Source organism: Haemaphysalis longicornis, unplaced genomic scaffold (genome assembly GCF_048455015.1).
Source record: "Haemaphysalis longicornis isolate Haplotype H1 unplaced genomic scaffold, Haemaphysalis longicornis Haplotype H1 scaffold_1, whole genome shotgun sequence".
NCBI classification, from domain to species: domain Eukaryota; kingdom Metazoa; phylum Arthropoda; class Arachnida; order Ixodida; family Ixodidae; genus Haemaphysalis; species Haemaphysalis longicornis.
Window position 1 is genome coordinate 233686819 of NW_027526203.1, and position 21287 is coordinate 233708105.

General features: G+C 46.8%; 1 protein-coding gene across 1 annotated transcript in view; it reads right to left on the reverse strand.

Moving 5' to 3' along the window:
- LOC144158190 (uncharacterized) overlaps positions 1 to 21287 on the reverse strand; it is a 544079-nt gene that overhangs the window by 343003 nt on the left and 179789 nt on the right. The window lies entirely within an intron of this gene.

Here is a 21287-nt window from a genome sequence, read left to right on the forward strand (position 1 = left end):
AATAAATAAATAAATAAATAAATAAATAAATAAATAAATAAATAAATAAATAAATAAATAAATAAATAAATAAATCAATCGAAAATAACTCAATCAATCAATCAATCAATCAATCAATCGAAAATAACTCGAGTTGAAGTTTCAGCAGCCCAGCGTGGAGGTAGCTGCTTAAATAAAATTTCCAGAGTATCTACGTGATAAATAAGGTGCATTATGTGGAAAAGTGGCAGCGTCAGTGGCGTCAATTTGCGAGATGAACAGCAGAAAAAGGTCACACAGGAGCTACACTTGTGCACCTGCAACAAATTTGTCACAAATTGCGCGACCATTTTTTGTTTGTTTTTACGCTTTCCTATACATTTTGGTGAATTGAGCTAGTTAAAAACACGTACAGACGTATCTAACGTGGCTCATCTGAAAAAGTACCGGTGCATCCTGGTAAAAGTGATAGCGCGAAAATAGAGAAATATTCACGTGTCTCACTGACCGACTGATTCACCGTCGCCGAGCCGAAACCATCAGCCCTACAACCTTGAGTTTAGAAAATACCTTTCTTGGCTAATATAGAAAATGGCACAGGTGGGACTACATTTTAACGTCTCATCTATGGATGCGAACAACGCCTGAACGCGTTTTTGAAATCCTTCAATATTTCATAGGTCTGATAAGTTCTTGGAGTGCCTTTTGCGTCTCAGTATTGCTCGCACAACCGTTTTTATACTCAATTTCTAAATTTAGAAATCAAGAATAAAAGATCAACGAACAAAATCTGCTTAAAACTGTCCTCACATCTCAGACATCTGTAGACTCTTAATATTTACCAGGTTCTTACTCTCTGCTGATCCTTACTGGTGCCAATATTACTGATGTCACTGGTAAAACTAAATTTTAATCTTTTTAGATAATGGGCAGCATTGTGGGAGCCTTGAAGCAGCATTAAGGAAGACCCGGGCAGCATTTTAGCAAAAAATGTCATTTTTTTAATTTAAGAGTATCACAAAGAATAACGGGGCCCCATAGTGTCTTGCCTTTGAGTTTGCTACTTGGTATTCAGCGAATACATCATGTAAGTTTCTTCGTGGTATTTCGTGATGCATGTTTTTAAGAATCGGAACTAAATCACGGGAGGGTTTTCCGGTCAACCGCACGAGAAATAACAGTTACGCTTATCGAATAAGAAACGGGATGTTGGATGCCTTTGGTACGATGAATAAGGCCCATGTGAGGACACCAGATACATTTTGTTTTAACGAGCGCATGTCTAGAAATGCAAAAAGCTGTTGGCTTGCAGCAAACTTGATTAAAAATACATAACCTTCCATTAGTTACCCATTGATGCACCTTTATAAAAGCTAATAGTAGCCTGAAAATTGTGCGTGTCGGATTATCTGGCAGCTTTCAGCGCTGTAAAAATATTAGTGGACCACCGTCCAGTGGTAACTCTGCAAAGAAGTCTTTATACCAGGCAAAGTTCCGTTTCCAAAAGCGTCCGTTTCAAATAGCCCGTTTGAAAAGCGTCAGTTTGAAGCGCCAAAGTGTTGCATGACTGGGGGGGACGGACGTAAGTGGCAGGGTTCCCGTGCTGCTTCCGTTATATCTGTAGAAAACAAGTTTCTGAAACGAACAAAATTCAGAATTTCACGCCTTGTTTAGACTATTACACTCTAATTCTGCAAAGTAACAAGCAACGATTCTGCAGCGCGAGGGTTTGCCGATTGAAGGGCCACTACAACACTTCGTTCAGCTTCTTTCAACATACGGAATGCTTTCACAGCAGGATTGGGAAGGGAGATCAGTCTTCTTATTAGGTCGCCGGGAAATACAAGAGCCGAATATTAGTGTTTTACGCACATCAGAACACTATAATTTTCTATTTTTCTGTGTTATTCTTGAAAGCCTGGTATATTGTTTCTGTGCTTGTGTCACGCCACGCTAGTAATATCACCGCTATTCGCCGGCTCCGTTTCAGTCACAGCGATAAATGCAGTCTATAGCCACTTCGAAGAAAAGCGCAACTAAAGCAAAGAGCTTTGGCTGCTATTCTACCGGTTGAGGAGTACTGCGGCTATATACACCGGCGTAAAACCGCACTCACTGCAACGGGCTCATTTATCTTATACAGGCACAATAAGGAGGTACATTATCAGCTGAGATACCCAAGCTACAAGTACCGTGAGTCACCGTCTTTTGCTTGCCCCTTCCTTAAAAGCAACTAAAGGTTTTACGGGAAACTGCCATGTTCATTATATCACCGTAGCAGTATCTCTGGTATGTGGAAAGTGCAGCGTGTGAGTCTTCCGGGTGTTCCTGCGTGATCATTCTTGACGTATGAACTCTGTGTGTTTCGTTCTTTCCACCGTTCTCACATGTTCAGCGATATATATATATATATATATATATATATATATATATATATATATATATATATATATATATATATATATATATATATATATATATATATATATATAGCAGGTACGAAGTTCCGGACTACCGTAGCATTAGGTCAAAACTTGGGTGCAGACACTTGGAAAACACTGAACAAGGGTTGTATTGTGCCCAACAGTTGCGAAAGGAGAACCTTTCTTCTTCAGGGGTTATTTTAGAATAAACAGAAATATATATATATATATATATATATATATATATATATATATATATATATATATTGTACTGCTGGAGATAGTAGTCCCCGACGAGACGACATCCCATGTGGTTCATGTGCGCCAATCTCTCTTGTACAGCGGACGGGGTAAGCGCCGGGAGAAGGACTATTATGCGCGGACGATTATGGTAGGCGCAGGGGGCTGGGCGCGAGAAGAAGAAGCACGACCAGTATCGCGTGGCTCGGAACGAGAGCGTTTTCTAAGAGAACGTGCTGAGACATAGGCCTTCGCTGCCTTGCTCATCTTTGGTCTGTGTGTCTTTTCAAACGTCTTGCTTGCCTCCGGCTATAAACCCCCTTATAATTGATTGATTGATTGTAGGGTTTAACGCACCGACGCAACGCAGGTGATGAGGCGCACGTGGAGGGCTCCGGATTAATTTTGACCACCTGGACATCTTTAACATGCACCGAAATCTCGTACACACGGGCGTTTTTGCTTTTCGCCTCCATCAGAAAAGCGGCCGCCGCGGCCGGGAATCGAACCCGCGACCTCGTGCTTAGCAGCGCAACGCCTTAGCCACTGAGCCACCGCGGCGGGTTAAACCCCCTTATAAACCCCCTCACACCTCGACGACGAAGGTCTGAGGTGGGTGTCACCGGCTCGACGAGGTAGTTCACGGGCGATGATTCTTCGATAATTCTATATGGGCCATGGTATTTCGTAAGAAATTTCGCCGAAAGACCAGGAGTGGGGCATTGAACCCGAAGCCATGCAAGGGATCCAGATACAAACGCGGGTGCCGCGGCGAAGCTGTCATGGCGGGACTTCTGACGTCCTTGGTCTTCCGAAGTCAAGGCGCGAGCGAGCTGACGATACTGCTCGGAATAGCTCGCCATCTCGGAAACTGGGGTACATTCAGAGACGTCGGAGCGATAGGGTAGAATGGTGTCAATGAGGCAAGATGGCTCACGCCCATATAGAAGAAAAAACGGTGAAAAGCTAGTGGTCGCTGATACTGATAAACCTGCTTGGACCTAAAAGTAAGAAATCGTTTATGAGGGCAATAGATAAGGTGATAGAAACCAAACAGATACCAGAGGACTGGCTAGAAAGTAGGATGAATTTAATATATAAAGGCAAAGGAGACAAAGCAGTATTGATTCATACAGACCACTCACAGTAACGTCAGTGGTGTATAGATTCGTAATGCAGGCGATAAAATCAGAAATTCAAGCATGGATGGAAGAAAATGGAATACTTGGGGAACTGCAGAATGGATTTAGACAGGACAGGCGACTGGATGACAATCTGTTCGTGATAACGCAATGCATTGAAATTGCGAAAGCACAGAATATACCACTATGGATTACGTTCTTGGACATTAAAGGGGCATATGACAACGTAAACAGAGAACGGCTGTGGAGAATGCTGAAACTCCGGGGATTAGATGACGAGTTAGTACAGTTCCTTATAGCAATCTATAAAGACAATAGAGTGTACCTTACTTGGGAAGGACAGAAATGCGCCCAGCAGGTCAGCATCCATCGGGGACTGAAACAGGGATGCCCTTTGAGCCCAATACTGTTCATGCTTTACATGGCAGGGTTAGAAAGGAAACTGGAAGAAAGTCAATTAGGGTTCAACCTAACGCATATGCTGCAAGGCGAAGTGGTACAACAGCATATTCCGGGAATGTTATACGCAGACGACATTGTTCTTTTAGCTGATAACCAAACCGATATGCAGCGGCTAATAAATATTTGCGGCCAGGAAGCCACTGACCTCGGGTTAAATTTCAGTGCAGAAAAATCAGGAATAATGGTTTTCAATGACGCTACCACCGGCGTAGTGTCTATCCAGCAAGGCGAATTACCTAGAGTGAAGGAATATAAATATTTGGGAGTGTGGATAAACGAAGGGGATAACTACTTAAGTACTCACGAGGAGCAACTTAAGATTAAGGGAAAGCGAAACACAGCTATAATGAATTATAGAGCTCTGTGAGGGTATAACAAATATGAAGTAGTAAGAGGAATGTGGAAAGGAGTAATGGTTTCGGGTCTCACGTTTGCGAATGCTGTACTCTGCTTAAAATCAGACGTTCTATCAGGCCTTGAAGTAAACCAGAGAACGGTAGGACGTTTGGCCTTAGGCGCGCATGGAAAAACAACTAACGAAGCAGTTCAGGAAGATATGGGCTGGGCGTCGTTTGAAGTCAGAGAAGCTCAGAGTAAAATATGCTTTGAGATGAAGTTGAGGGCAATGGATCAACGAAGGTGGGCAGCTAAGGTATTTAGGTACCTATACTTGAAAAGCGTGGACACGCAGTGGTTAAGAAAGACTAGAAGGCTAACGATGAAATACCGAAAGAACAGTGGGGAATCCAAAACAGCCAAGGTAACCAAAAAAAGAGGCAAGGCAGATTGAAACGAATAAATGGAGGGAAAAAATGGAGGCTAAAACGTCGTTCGAGATGTACAGGGCTGAGAAGATGAACATCAGAAAGGAAAATTTCTACGATAATTCCCAGGGCAGTGCTTTGCTTTTTGAGGCTAGAGCAGGTTGCCTGCGAACTAAGAGTTTTGTGAGGAAGTATTCACAAAATGATGGGGTATGTGTGGTCTGCGGAAAAGAAACAGAAACTATGCGGCACATAGTGTTAGAATGTGAGGGTATCCATCCAAATCTACATGAAGGGAATATTGGGCTTTCAGAAGCCCTAGGATTTAAGGGTATCAGAGAGGAAGTTAACTTCAAGGCTGTCGAGGGGACGAAAAGAAGATTAGAATGCTGGTGGACGAAAAGCAGAGAGGGGAATATTGCCTAGGACAGTTATCACCTGTAACAGGGAAAAGAAAGTATTTCGGCCCTAATAAGCGTTAGTGCCTGCCCTAAGCAGCGCTAGTATTAAACCAAGAGTGTAAAACATGGGTATATTAATCCTTTTTAGTAAGATGACATGTCATCACCCCGCTTCAAAGGGGAAACCAATAGGAATCATCAATCATCATCATCATCGCTTGCCTGTCGGTGTTATAGGCGTGTGTAACGAAAGGTAACACCATGTCCCAGTTTGAGTGGTCTGACGATACGTACATGGATAGCATATCGCCGAGGGTGCGGTTGAACCTTTCTGTTAGCCCATTGGTCTGTGGGTGGTACGAAGTGGTAGTTCTGTGGACCACCTGGCATTCCTTAAGCAGCGCCTCCACAACGTCAGAGAGAAACACGCGCCCTCTGTCACTAAGCAGCTCTCTAGGAGCGCCATGGCGTAGGACGAAATGCCGGAGGATAAAAATGGCGACGTCGCGAGCCGTTGCGGTGACCAAGGCGGCTGTCTCAGCTTACCGAGTTAGATGATCAACCGCGACGATATTCCAACGGTTGCCTGAAGGAGTGCTTGAAAGAGGTCCGTAGAGGTCAATTCCAACCCGATCGAAAGGCCGTTTCGGGCACGGTAGCGGCTGCAACTCTCCAGCAGTGTGCCTTGAAGGGGTATTGCGACGCTAGCAGGCAGTGCACGGCCGTATGTACTTTGCGACGAATGTGTGCATTCCTCGCCAGTAGAAGCGGAGGCGTGGGCGTTGATATGTTTTGAGTGTTCCAGCATGGCCCCACTGGGCGTCGGAATGAAACGCTGCGCATACCTGCGAGCGTAGGTGATGCCGTATGATGAGCAACCATTTGCGGCCTTCTGCGGAATAATTACGCAGGTATAGCACCTCGTCTCCGATGGCAAAATGAGATGCTTGGCGCGTATACAGCGTGCGAGATGCGGAAGACGTCGCAGGGTTTGTAATGAATTCCAGTTCTGAGCAATCCAAGGGTCCTTCCGCTGCTCGTTTGCCATGTCGCCAAATTGTCGAGATGACACGCCGCAATTTGCCATCAAAGCTGACGTTGTAGTTTCCGCTGGTAATGGCGAACGAGAAAGGGCGTCGGTGTGTTTTCGTCCTGACCGGTAAACAACACGAACGTGGTACTCCTGGAGGCGAAGTGACCAGCGGGCCAGACGTCTGGACGGATCTTTCAATGATTCCAACCAACAGAGGGCATGGTGGTCCGTGACTACCTCGAATGGGCGGCCATAGAGGTATGGTCGAAATTTGCCAATCGCCCAAACGATGGCCAGGCACTCTTTTTTGTTACAGAGTAGTTGTGCTCCGCTTTTGTCAGAGCTCGACTGGCGTACGCCACAACATATTCGTCAAAACCGGCCTTGCGTTGAGCAAGGACAGCGCCCAGACCGGTACCGTGAAGTTCAGTGGGAGCGCTAGGGTCAAAATGGTGCAATATCGGCGGTCACGTCACAAGCCGGCGTAATGTCTTGAACGCCCTTTCAGAAGCAGTCGACCAATTTAAAACTTTCCTTGCCTTGAACAATCATCTGCGTCAACAGTGCAATGATAGACGCGCAGTTTCTGACAAATCGCCGAAAGTATGAGCAAAGCCCAATAAAACTTCGAAGCTCCTTCATTGTGTTCGGCTTAAGAAACTCGCTCACCGCACGCAGCTTGGGTGGGTATGGCAGGATGCCGTCTTTAGATTCGACGTGACCTAATATTGTGAGACGGCGTGCAGCAAAACCGCATTTCGTTAGGTTCATTTGCAGACCAGCTGAAGTAAGGCACATCAGGACTTTGTGAAGTCGCTGGAGGTGGGTAGTAAAGTCCGCCAAAACACGACGATGTCGTCTAAGTATCATAAACAGATATGGCATTTCAGCCCACGTAACACATTGTCCATCATTCGTTCGAATGTCGCCGGTGCATTACATAGAGCAAAGGGCATCACGTTAAATTCGTAGAGTCCGTCCGATGTCACGAACGCTGTTCTAGGGTATTTTTGTTAAGGTATTTTTGTTTCCTACAATTCCGTGCAGGAAACAAAAATACTTTAACATAAATGCCCGAGAAAGTGGTGGGGAAACAGCCCCGCCGGTAGCGTAGTGGTCATCGCACCAGACCGGTATTCTGGAGGTCGTGGGTTCGGATCCCACCCGGCGGGCATTTTTTCACCACTTTCTTTCTGACTCAAAAAATGCTTCATCTGTTTCTATGACCTACCGCATTCTCCCCTTTGCTTTCCGAGGTTTTTTTGACTGCCAACCCTTATTCTGTCTTAATTCACCGAGCCCCTTATTTCCGATTTTATGATTCGCTACATGCATAGCGAGGGCCTCTGTTCTGGCAGTTTTTGTGCCAAAGGTAGCTTAAGAGGGTTGAACGCTGGTCGAGCACTCTCGACATGTCGTAGACACTCGAGTCACGGCCCGGGGGTTAAAAAGAAGGTCCCCTTCACCCCGAGTAGTCCGAGTGGCGCTGGCTACCACCCCCAAGTGCAGAAAACAAAAATACCTTAACATAAATACCCGAGAAAGTGGTGGGGAAACAGCCCCGCCGGTAGCGTAGTGGTCATCGCACCAGACCGGTATTCTGGAGGTCGTGGATTCGAATCCCACCCGGTGGGCATTCTTTCACTACTTTCTTTCTGACTCAAAAAATGCTTCATCTGTTTCTATGACCTACCGCATTCTCCCCTTTGCTTTCCGAGGTTTTTTTGACTACCAACCCTTATTCTGTCTTAATTCACCGGCCCCTCATTTCCCATTTTCTGATTCACTATATATATACATACATATATATATATACATACATATATATATATATATATATATATATATGTATATATATATATATATATATATATATATATATATATATATATATATATATACATAGCGAGGGTCTCGGTTCTGGCAGCCTTGATGCCTAGGTAGCATAAGAGGGCTCCCGCCAGTAACCCGCTCATGACAGGCTGTAGACGTTCCAGTCACGCCCCGGGGGTTGAAAAGAAGGTCCCCTTCTCCCCGTGTAGTCAGAGTGGCGCTGGCTACCACCCTCAAGCGTCATATACACTTCTAGTAAATATAAATAGCCCAGAAAGTGAAGGAGAACACAGTCGCCCAGATAGCCGAATTGGTAAGGCATTCGACATGTAATCTAAAGGCGTGGGTTCGGTCCCCACTCTGGGCGCGTGTTTTTCTTTCTTTCTTCTGTATATTTAAAAAAAATGTTTACTTAATTAACCGTAGTGAAAAAGAAAAGAGCCTAACCACACCCCTATGCCTCCTTTGGCGTTGTAGACTGCTGACTTATCTTTCTGTATATATATATATATATATATATATATATATAATCCACAAACTAAGTTACTATCTTTGTAGGAAGTGTGCATGCAACCTTCTTTTCAGCGATGAGCCTTTCGTTTTAAAGCCGCCTCGAGACTCAAGTTGTGTTTTGGGCCCGCTGTTCTCATTTGCGTGGCGGAAATTTGGCGGTGGGCGTTGGATTGGCGGAGAAAAGCGTCAGACCGGATTCGTTGTACTCGAGCGCACAACGTACAACGTCATCCTTTGCATAGGTTTTCCCTAGGATTGTGGCGTAGCCGCGTAACCCCAAGCTTAGCTTTGTTTCACGAAAATGGTTGTTGCGCTCACAGTTAAACCGTGAATGCATCGGCATGACCGGCACATCTTTCTTGCGGTCGTTAGCAAACCCGGCACGCTGGGCATTTTGCCGTCCAAGTTCCAGCAATCGCAATTTCTTCGCGGCCGAACAAAGATCATCACGACTATTCATGCCAGCTCTTGGACATGAACAATTCACTACATTCTTCCGAGCAACGTGCGGTTCCAGAAGTTCAGACTCGGCATCAATTTTGCGCCAAACAGGCCTTACCCTCGGCTGTTCCTGTCAAGATTGCCCCTTAGAATGGACATAGATAACGCAACGCCCATCAGCCAGAAGCCTTTCCGAGTGTGTCCCCCATTTAGCGCTAGGTCATCAATCAGCAGACCAATGACGCTTCGAAAGGGGTGATTCGGAAGTCCATCAGCCCCTTGGCCACGCCTGTTATTTTGGTAAAAAAAGACAATTGCTGGAGATCTTGCGTTGATTACCGCAAGCTCAATACCGTTCCCAAAAAAGGACGTCTACACACTTCCACGAATTGATGATGCTGTCGATTGCCTCCATTCGGCTTCCTACTCCTCCTCAGTCGACCTGCACTCGGAATGGATACCAATGCTTCCCACGGACACACAGAAGACAACATTCGTAATCCCGGATGGCCTGTTAAAATTCAATGCCATGTCTCGGGATTGAGTAATGCCCCGGCTACGTTCGAGCACTTAAAATGGCACATCTGCGTGTGCTACTTGGACAACGTGATCTTCTACAGCCGAACGTTTGACGAACACAACCAGTGCCTTAATTACATAATGCCTAACCGCATAAAAGAAGCTGGTCTCATTTTAAACTCCGGGAAATGTCGTTTCGGAGACCGCCAGAAACTTGAGCTAGGATTTATTGTCGACAAATACAAAATCAGGCCCGACCGCAGAAGATCCGCTGCTGACGGCGACTTCAAGAAACATTGAGCCCTAAGAAATCTTTAAAGCTTTCTGGGCCTATGCACCTATTTCGACGGTGTATTCCGGGCTCTGAACAGCTCGTATATACCCTCAATTCCTTGCGCCATAACGACTCGCCGCTTAACTGGACTCGTGGCTAAGATTCTGCTTGCGAGCAGTTGGAATTTTTGTCGGCGTCGGGCCCCATTCTGTGTCATTTTAACCCCATGGTGCCAACGGAGGTTCACTTTGTCGGGGCGTGGGGTGTATCGGCATGTTCAAGTTCACAACGAAGCCAAGCATGTGGTTGTCTACACCAGCCGCATCTTTCCGAACGCTGAAAGCAATCCTCACAGAGCTGTTGTGCCTTGGGATCATAATAGAGGTGAGAAAATTCTGTCAATACTTCTATTACCAAAGATTTCCCATCATAACCAAATATCCTTTACTTTGCTAGATGTCTGGTCCGACTACAGGATTCCTCAGGTCGGCTTGTGCATTGGTCCTTGCGCTTTCGAGAATATGACCACAGCATATCTTACAAAAGCGGTCGTTAAAAGACCGATGCTGACTATTCGTCTCGCTCCCTTCAACAAACGACGACAATAGAGGGTGAATACCCGTACAACTCCCTGGCTCCAATCTTGACATTTTGTCCCGACGACCGAGTATCCCAACCGGGCCAACAAAAAGATGTCTCATTGCAGCCCCTGTTTCATGCTTCTGTGCCTTCCTCACTGTACCGTCATCCTCCGCTACAGTCTGCTTTACAAGCTATTCCCTTTAGGGCGCCCGTTATCCCCTTCGTCGTCCCAAAGAGCCTCCAGTCACGCATCCTGCGCGTAATGCATGACGACGTCGTGTCGGGCCAACTTAGCTTCACCCGCTTTCTCTGACAGCTTCGCCAACGGCCAACATCGCTTACGCCGCGGCTTTCTACGAATGGCTACTACAAGAACGTGACCGTCTGAACGCTACCATACGAAGGACATACAAAGCCGCTATGGCTTTCCTCGATCTGGCAAACACCGAGAAGCTCCTAAAGCTCGGTATCCACAACACGCTGGAAGAAATCAGTGAAGCCCAGAGAGTAGCACAAATCGAGCTCCTCAAGGGATCCAAGACTGGCAGATCCATCCTTGCCAAACTAGGACTGCAAACGGTATCAAACACTCGGCACCTCAACAAGCAAGAAGATATTCCGGCTGAGATCAGGAACGCAACCAGGGTCCATCCTATCCCCCGCAACATGACCCTAATCACAATACGGAAAGAAGAGTGGCTAGAGCAAAAGTCATGCTAGAACAACATTCCAACGTGCCCGGCATCAGACTTCTGGACGCAGCCGAGTACAGTGACCGTAGATGCTTCACGGCTGTGGTCGTTTATCCAAAGACAGGGGGAACAATAACAGCAGCCAGCATCGCAACACGCGAAGCACAGAATGCCGAGGAGCTGGCCATCGCCATGGCCATCGCCGACCGGGAAACAACAGTGCTGTGTAACTCAATGGGTGCAGTGCGTAACTTTGCCAAAGGCAGAATGTGCAGTGGAGCAGTGCGGGTGCTCACCGCGGTGAACCTTAACAAACGAAGGATAACAGTGAAGCGGGTCCCCGCCCATGCAGGGAACGATGTGTCACAGACAATGGCCAACCACAACGAGACGGCCAATACTGTAGCACGAGAATTAGCAGGCCGCGCGACAGTAATGGATTCGTCTGCAGAGTGGTGGATGGAGACCAAAGATAGGTTCGACAACTTTGAAGGTGCAACCAAGTATTACAGAAACAACAGAAGGGTGTTGGCACCGCCACACCCTGAGCCAACTAGAGAGCAAGCATCAATATTCAGACAACTGCAGACCAATTCATTACGGACCCCGGTCATAATGCGGCACATATCACAAGAACTGTACCCAGACGGCACGTGTATGTTGTGCAACAACGCCAGAGCGACTGCTGCCCATTTATTGTGGAACTGTGAGGTGAGACCAGTAGAGGCTTCAACCAGGACCGACCTCCCACCGTGGTATCAAGACGTCACGCGAAATTACAACAAGGAGGACCAACTTTCAGCTGTCCATGTCCAGCAGATCCTGTCGGCTCTCGAACGGCAGCACCAGAGTGAAAGCTGCGGGGCGTCTTCCTCCCTACGGGGAACAGAGCGACCGCCACCGCAGTGAGTAGCGACGGTGACAACCTAGTAGAGTGGCCAAAGGACCAACGAGCGGCTACGTCCGGGTGTAGTGGCAACACTACGTCTTTTGCAGGCATTTAATAAAGTCCTTTTCACTCACTCACTCACTCAGCAAGACTCTTCAGAACATGTTTTAACTTACATTGCGCTCGTCTTGAAATGAAAATGAGCTATTCCCCGCGAGCTCGACATGTAGGTGGCGACAGCGTCGCGCTGCTAGTGTGGATGCTCCGCTGAGCGGCCCGTAAGAATGCACACTGTCGGCGCGCTTCGTGCCTTTTTCTCGTCGTATGTGCGCACGAAAGGTGCAAATAAGAGTGGTATGCTGTAGTTCGGTTCCTCAAGGTTCAGTGTTTAGCATGAAAGCGGCAGCCAGTTTTCATTACTAAGCCAAAAAAAGCGACGACTCATCGGGAATCTCAGAATGGCCGTAATTGGGACAATGAACGTGTACGCTGTGGCTTGTAGCAAGCTCGATCTTTCCAGACTATGGCTTTGAGCCTTCAATAAAAGCATAAATAGAAACAAATCAGGAAGCCTCGATCTCTGAAATTCAGTTTACAACGGCAATCTAAATCGCTTTCACTGGTAGCATGACGCATTCTTGCATCTGTGGGATGCCCTGAAATGGTAACACTACTTAACTGCCCCGAAATTCTTTCTAAGAGCTTACGATATTTTTTGTGTGTTCAAAAGGCAACATATATGATCAGCGCAGAGATATAAATGTAACCGCTCTAACGGGTCTTTTAGATGACATTTTAGTGACTCTGAAGGAAGGTTTGATGAATAACAGTTTCGGATCACTTATTTACGGCTTTCGTTGCAAGTGAACTTGCGAAGTGAGTTGTCAACGCACGCAGTACAATCAACATCTCATGTTTAGCTAGGTTTTCGCAAAGTGACAAGCAGGTTTACAGTGTGCAAATAAAGCTTCTGGGACCTCACAGTAAGCACAAATTTTCTGTTACGGCTGCTCTGTTGACCATTTGCGTTACTTTAATATCTAACAGGTGCCTGCAAAAGCGAGGTGTGTTTGCATTCTTGTGTATAAGGATAAACTGAATATCGCCTTTGCCTTCGCATTTAATTCTTGAGGATTGGTTAAAATAAAATTCTGTGCATTTCGTTTTTTTTTCTTTCGGGAAGGGGGGAGGGGGGGGTCCTGCCAACGTTGCAAGAGCAGCGAGTAGAGAACGCGTGTAACGCGAAAAGCCAAACTATGGTTATCAGTATTACTTACTATCGAAACTACACTAGGCGTCGCTTTGTATCGGTGAAAAAGCAGTACTTTAACACGTATTTTCAAAATTGATTAACCCCCCTTTGGTCCGAGATTCTCCAGGAATTGTGGCTCGCCTTTTTTAAAATTGTATTGGAAGCAAGCATTCTGGGAAAAAAAACCCAGCGAGTTATGGCACACACCCCTCACACACGTGGGCAACAACGTGCATTATATTACGTGTTTTTTCCTCTTTCTTTAAACTTAGGTCCACCTTAAAAGGTTAACACGTGACCATATTAGGCATTTGGTTACGCTGAGTGAGACGCGTTTCTGGACAAGGTGATTCATGTCGGATTTGAAAATGATATATATGAAAATGGCACACGAAATGCCACATGACAGACGCAAACTCATAACTGCTTAATTTTACCGCAAAATCCCCCCTAAATACTCTTGCGCATAAGTAGAAACGTATTTTAAATAATACGTAAAATTAGCAACTCGATACAGTTGAATAAATGTTTATTCCTCCTCCTCAGTATAAACAACGAATGTTCAAAAATGGTATTTATTTTAGAAAAGGTACGGGAAGGACATGATCACACAGGCGCTTGCGGTTGTAAAATACGTATCCGGTAATGTATGGGCGATAACGCACGGGTCGTGTGCAGTGTAAATGTTTTTGTTTGTTTCTTCTTTCTATAAGGACATAGCGCAATTTTACAAGGGTGTGGAATTTGCACGCGTATGCACAGGTCTTGTCGCTTCTTACCCGTTTCGCGCACTAAACTTTTATCCTTTAAATAATCGCCACGCCACCTTCAAAAAGCACCCTTCGACGTTCCCGAAACGGCAGACGACTGCACTCAACAATAAGAAAAGTGCGATGTGTGGAAGCAGTGTTTATAACACGTTTCACACTCAAGCGGTGACCACGGCGAAGATGTTTCGTGGAATTAAACCAGCGCATTAACCCGCAACGGCCGCTGATTATTGCGTTTCTAGAGGAAATGCGCAAACACAGGTAACTATGTCATTGCTTACTACCAAACGAGCACACATATTGGTTGTTTTGTCGTGTGCAGCACGCGCCTCGCGCCGTACGCTACGTGAAAAAGCAGACGACGTGAGAGCGCCATCCACACTAGGAGCGGTTCGTCCCGCCCCCGCCAGGGGCCGACTGTGTTCGCGCTCGGGGCGAATAGGTCACTGTAGTTCACTTAAGAAAGTAGGATATAACATCATTGTCACGAGGTCGGATAGGTGCGCGTGTGCACCGCAAACTCCATGCAGCGTAAAAAAATAATAGGTTCTTTATTTGTTTCAGAATTTGGGGAGAAGTGGGGTTTAAGCCAATCCTCTTGAAACATGTTCGGGGTGTAAAAATGTGGTAAAATCGGGTTCTTATTCCAAAACGATCAACACTAGACACAACGTGCCTGGTCTGTTTTGAAGCTCAGGAAACGGGGGAAAATTCTCATGCCTTTAAAATTTGCTGCAACTGGAAGCAGACACCCCGAAAATACATGTCATTACTTCGCCGAACCGAACCCCCTGTTGCATACAGGAAGTCGTCCCCGAACGGGGCTCCGTCACCTCCGTCCATGTAATGATACGGCGTGGTGGACGAGCGGCCAGCAGAAGTTTCTGTCTTGGTGTTGACGACAACCGGCGGCAAACTTATCTGGTTTACTGCATGGCGAGAGATGAACAACGACGATACACAAACATCACCCTTCCGGGCGAGCTTACAGCAGGACTCAAACAGAGCGACAGCGGGATCCGATGCTGTCAATTGAATGCATTCTGAGCTTGGAGGAACCGCGTATTTATCCTCGAAGCGCTAATGGTCAACCAGCTTTCTTAGTGCTTTGCACGTGCACGAAAATAGTACAGACACACAGAAACACTCTTTCCAGAGTTCGTGAGGGTCCGCCGTAGCAGCGCACGTTGAGACTGAGAGAGGGGGGAAAGGAGATCTCGGCGAGCGGCACCCGCTTTGCAGGTGCATGTCTCTGCGTGAGGTTTGTATTTTATAGCTGCAACCGCTTGAATCACTGCCAGCGGGCCGCACGTGGCCGGCGTATGTAGTAACATGTTCGAGGAAGGCAGGCCCTGCCCCAAAGCACAAGAGCACTACAGAAAACTTGCAGCACGGTCGAAGGTAGCGGGGCGCTGAATCGTAACACCCCGTATACATGACACGTATTCACTAGGGGGATCTATCAAACATGGCAAAGCCAATCAGTACCTTATAAAAACACATTCACGCAAGCCATGTGCTTACGCTCGGGATTGTTTTTGAACTTTTTAAAGCGACACCTTCAGAACTCACCGCACCTAAATAGCCTTAATGGCATTTTAATCGCAGCTGTTGCTGTAGGCCGTATAGCCTTTGGGAGCGCAATCGATTGGCGTAGTTGGTATTTCATGCTTCGTAGAGTTGTGCTTTGTGTTTTGTCTTTGCGCCGTCCCTGTTCACCTGTGCGCTTAACTCTACAATGTCATCACAAAATCGCCTGTGAATTTTTTTTGAAGGATGGACATTACATATCGTGGTCGAGCGAGGACTAACAGCTTCGCTGTGAAATTGTACGACACATTAAGCGGGGGCAAAGTGCACGCTACCTCTGTTCAAGATGTAAGCGGAACCATTATTAAACGGTTCTGCGTACGTCCCAGACGCAACGTTGCCATTAGTTTACACTTCGTCTAGTCTTATGATCCGATTGTCGAAAATATTGGATGCGGTAGCAAGTGGAACTGCCTGAAGGCATTGATGAAGTTTTATTTTCAGACTAGTTGCTGTACCACTAAACATATTAGAAAAATCACAAGGGCCTCACGAGTTATACGACAGCTGAAAGGCTGAATGCAAGCATAGCGTAGGTGTTGGCAAAAACAGTCCAATGTACCACATGAACTGTTAAATTCGATGTCATAACCAGTGGAGTGATTTGGCGGGTACACCATACGATGCCTCCCATCTCCGCTGAGGTTTCAGAGCATTCAGTGATGGGACACAGATACCATATGGGTTAATACTAGTTACGAGCAGTTAATCGCATAAATGGTTGCACATGAGTACTCAGGAGACGCTACAAATATAGTCGGACTTACACACTCAGCACATCCAGACGGGTTCTTTGCTTCTTTTTTTTTTTTTTTTTTGACAAACCACATTTCGACCTGTGAATTGCTATTCCTTGGTGGCCATTGAGAACAGCCTTTCCGCAATTGTGGATGGTAATGGGTAAGCATTTTTTGGTCAAGTACCAGAAGAAATCCCGGGCCATCTCCACTAGCGTGAAACCTGGTGAGGGACGAAGCATGCAGTGTATAAGTGTATTCTTGGCGCCGTGGCGTTTTTGCCAACGGAGATGAAACCGTTGGGAGGGGCGGGGTAGAGGTATATAGGTTTGCTGTAGAAGTCCCTTGTATCTGAAGCACGAAGCTCTCTAGCGCGAGGCGCGAACGAGTGTCCCGGTGTTTTTTAGTACGCGTTTCGAAGTGCTCCAGCGTGAGGCGTAAACGACTCTCCCGATGTTTTTTTAGCACGCGTTTTGTTCTAGCACGAGGCGTAAACGAGTTTCCCGGTCTTTTAGTACAATGACTACATGAAACGACGGTTACGACGACGACGACGACGACGACGACGACGACAGCAGACACCAACAGCCCCAGGCACAAAGGGGCTGCGCCCCTAAAATTCGACCCTCTTTGACAATGGCAATTATAAAACGGGAAGTGGTATGGAGCTGAAAACTCGAGCAGATGTAATCTTCCACGTCACCTCAAACAAAAATGCCAAACTTGTATTTATGCCACAAAAACTTATTTCCTTTCATTCCCTCCTTACAATTACCATTATGAATATTTTGCACTACTTTTCCCAGACACTTTGCAAAGAAGGTCCCAATAAGATTCTCACAACGAGACTTCCTATTGCATTAACCTTATGTAATACATTGCTGTAAATAAAGTAAAACTGACTGTTATTTGAATAATTCCACATCAGCACCACGCAAGTTTAGGTCATCAGCGCGCCACTTAACAGTCACAGAGCTGCCACACCATATTTGAGGGGCTTATGGCTGCATTTACAAGCTTTATCACTTCAGTCAATCAAGCATTGTAAATTGAACAGTCACCAACTTTTTTAAACGTTTAATTTTTGAACGTTCGAATATACCGCGCTCACAGAGAAAATGCGGTGTCCAAGTATAGAATTACCCTGTTTAATTATGAATTCTGTTGTATAGAAAAAGTAATGGTGGGTGGTGGCAGCGGCTATGGCGTTGTGTTGCTCAGCACGAGGACACGAATTTAACGCCGGCTGCGCCAGCTGTTTGGCTGACGTATGCGAAAAATGAAAAGACACGTGCAGACTTTAAAGACCCCTCCTCAGCGTGGTACACATTAATACGGAGCCCTCTCCTACGCACCGCGCCACAGCCCAGAAATAAAGGCTCCATTTTCTACAAGAAACAGTTCTCGGGACGGGGACTTCATGTGCACAAAGGCATCGGATGAATTTTATTGACCTGTTAGATTCATTTGGGCGCCCGTGGGACGCTACGAGTTGAATCCTCGCACGGTTTTCTTTGTTGGAATCTACGTCGAGAGAGCTCTTCTTTGCACCCTTTGATAACGTATAGAAACGTAAAGGCTAGTTGATGAGCCCCTTCAGGCCACACGAATTGCTTAGGGACAAGCAATGCGGCAAAGAGGAGTGCTGCGAGCCGCCGAAGCCTTCGCTCTCCAAAGCTGCACAAATTACGCGTGCATTTTTCAATGGCCTACGCGGTGCTTGCAGCGAGTGGTATACGACAGCGCAAAAGCAGCGCACGCATTCGCCGTTGGCGCACTGCGAATCGCACATTGCTTGCGCCACCTGTCACCCGCTCGGATGAGCGCTGGGATAAAAGCCTCGGGAACCGTATTAAAATATTCACTGCCCGTTTTAATTGAGGTGTAACTGAAGGACCAATTCGTAAGGTTAGGTATTCCCTAGCCGCTGCAGAGCTCTCAGATGTGTAGTTTAGTGACAATGAGCAGCCGAGTAGCTCCATGTGGCGCAGAAACAATGTACCGCCAAGCTCGAATGGCTGATTGCTGACAGTACCGTGCACCTAAATGTTTTCGACCACCAATTTCGCATAGCGTCGCTTACTCATTCACCAGTTATTTTTCTGTTTATAGAATATATTGGCGTTTCGAACAGCGGAGTTAAGCTAGGCTGTGAGATGAATTGACAGTGGACGGCTGCGGAATACTTTAGACGATGATATTTGCTGTTGTCTGACGCCTCGTACACACGAGGGCATCCCTTCTACACGAGGCTGTGTTCCTGGATAAACTGAATAAACCAGCTCGATTGCCAAGTAAGCGCCTCTCTTCTCTCTCGCTCTCTCCCCCACCTGTAACGTTCCTCCCACGATAAACACGGCGGAGGTTTGCTCAAGTCAATTCAATTTTCCCGTGTTCCACTGCTCGTGCACCATCTATTAGAAGCTTTTGTTACTTTTGGTGTTAAAATGCCGCCACGAATTGGCTCGGGCACGAGCTCCTTCAACAGCAGAGCTGTTTAAACCGAGCTTTGTCCTTCCGTCGCAGCAAAAAATCCCCCCAAAAAATGTGGTTAGGGAGGTGACGGGAAACGAACCCGGGAAACCGGCAACCTAACCACTTACCGGCCACCCCAAAAATCAGAGGCGTACGGATTTAGCAGCGGCGGAGAACAATAACATGTGCAGCCACCTGGAAGGAAAAACAACGCTTCCCGTGGTCGCAACGAAACCTGGGTCCCTCGCATTTGAGTGTCTGTACCGGCGTCTGTCCGACTGAGCTATCATCGCATACTGGGCGCACATGATTTCGTTTGTGTTCGTAGCGCGGGCGGTGGCTTTGCACTTGGCCCCAGGTTCTAGCGCGTGCTGGCGCGGTCTACTTTGGAAGAGATGTGAAAGTATGCGGACGAAACGATCCGGGCCTGCCAGGGATGGAGAACTATCAGCGGCAAGTTCGGAAATAGATGCCAGGTGCAAAAGCCGGGTCTCCGACGAAGGGAGAGGGGCCGCCAGCTCTGCTGTTTCTCCAGCGTTGCACCCCTAGCTAGTGCAGCTGTTGCAATTTTTCGTATTTTTGGATCAAAACATTGTTTTCAACGCACATTTCTAAAATTAGCTTTCGCAAATATCAAGCGCACATTTATTTTCAATTAAAGGAACACTGCGACTACCACTTATGCATTGATGTTCTGCCTCAAATACTCCTACTGTTTTCTTTTTGCTGAACAATGGTAACAAGTATGGAGTGTGTTTCAAGATTTATTTCTTGTGAAATGTTTTGCCGATAGTATTTCTGGTTACAGAATTCTTCCACCTTTTGGCCGCGTGGCTGGATCGAGGGACAGACATACAGACACAGAGACATACAGACCAAAGTTTTAGGATTTAAGTAGCCCAAGGAAGGACTGCGCTGGTCTTCATGTCTTTTTCGTTCATTCCTCGGTTTTTGTGCCCTCAAGTTACAGTCATGAGTTGTCACCAACTAGCCCGCGTTTCAGTGTTATTGCAAGGAAGACTAGCGCCAATTCGACATGAGGGCAGACCTACGCACAACGTAGTCCAGTTCATGTTCTTTCCAGAGAATGTGTGGCACCGTTAAATCGAGGAGAGTGCTTTGCGCCAAGCTCGGACGGACTGAAGAAAAATGCGGAAAAGATCGTAAATAGCTGTGTGAGCTGAATCTAGCCGCTAATAAGTATAGGTATATTGTCGGGTATTTATATGTAGGGCGGCGTGATAAAGCAGCCAGCGCTGAAATTCATGGCCCTCATGGTCCGCGTATAATATTGCAATGAAGGATATACCCATGACATCCACTGTTACTCATTGTGCAAGATTCCTGCTCAACTGAGCGTAGGGCACAGCTGCCAAATAAGGTGAAGAGGCAGCCCGAGGGACACAGAAGACAAGGCCAGTCTTCGGGGTTCTGTATCCCTCCCATGGGCGGGGTAAAGCGCCGTTAACAGGCCTATTACGCAGCACACGCAACTCGGGAAACAAACAAGCGGAACTGCAAAGGACGGTGTCTCGTGAACCGGCCTCGTGGCTTCATTGGTAGACCCAGCGCCATTCGTCACTGAGTACACAGCCTCCATCGGCGTTTAACCGTTCCGGGTCAGCCAGGTCGTTGTCGTGGGTTCGGGCGGCCATAAACGCTGAACTGCCGCTCGGCAACGCTGCATACTTGCCCTCAGGCTTCACGCTCGTAAACTCAGTTTTTACAGCCGTTCAAATGATTATTCCTTCCGAACACGCGCTCCCGGAAACGTGCATCTGCCAGCGCAAATGAGGACACCTGTTGAAGCGGGAAACCATCAATTGCCGTGGTTACTTCCGCCTGCAGCTGGTGTTCACGTGTTCTTTAGCATGGCTTTTTGCGGCCGATCCTTAAAGGAACAGAAGGACTGGAGGGCTTGTTTTAAATGCAGATTATGTATGACGGCCCCAAGACCGCCGAAATTATCTCTGGATTATTTGTATTTGCATACCATCCAACACGCTCGCCAAACCACTTTTTTGGGAGTAGTGCTGAAGAGATTACGGGATGCCGAAGTAGCGCGTAAACAACTATCAAAAGAAAACTGAACTTTTAAAAATGATGATTACGAAACTCCGAACACAACTAACCATTTCCTTTAAGTTGTGAATGCGAAAGCATCCCTTCCTGGAGTTCCCCTTCAAGTTTTGCCCTGAGATCAATATTTTTAAAAGGAGCGGCACGTATTGCGCACAGAGCGACCAGGATGGCTGGCTGCGGCCCAGTGGCGCGCA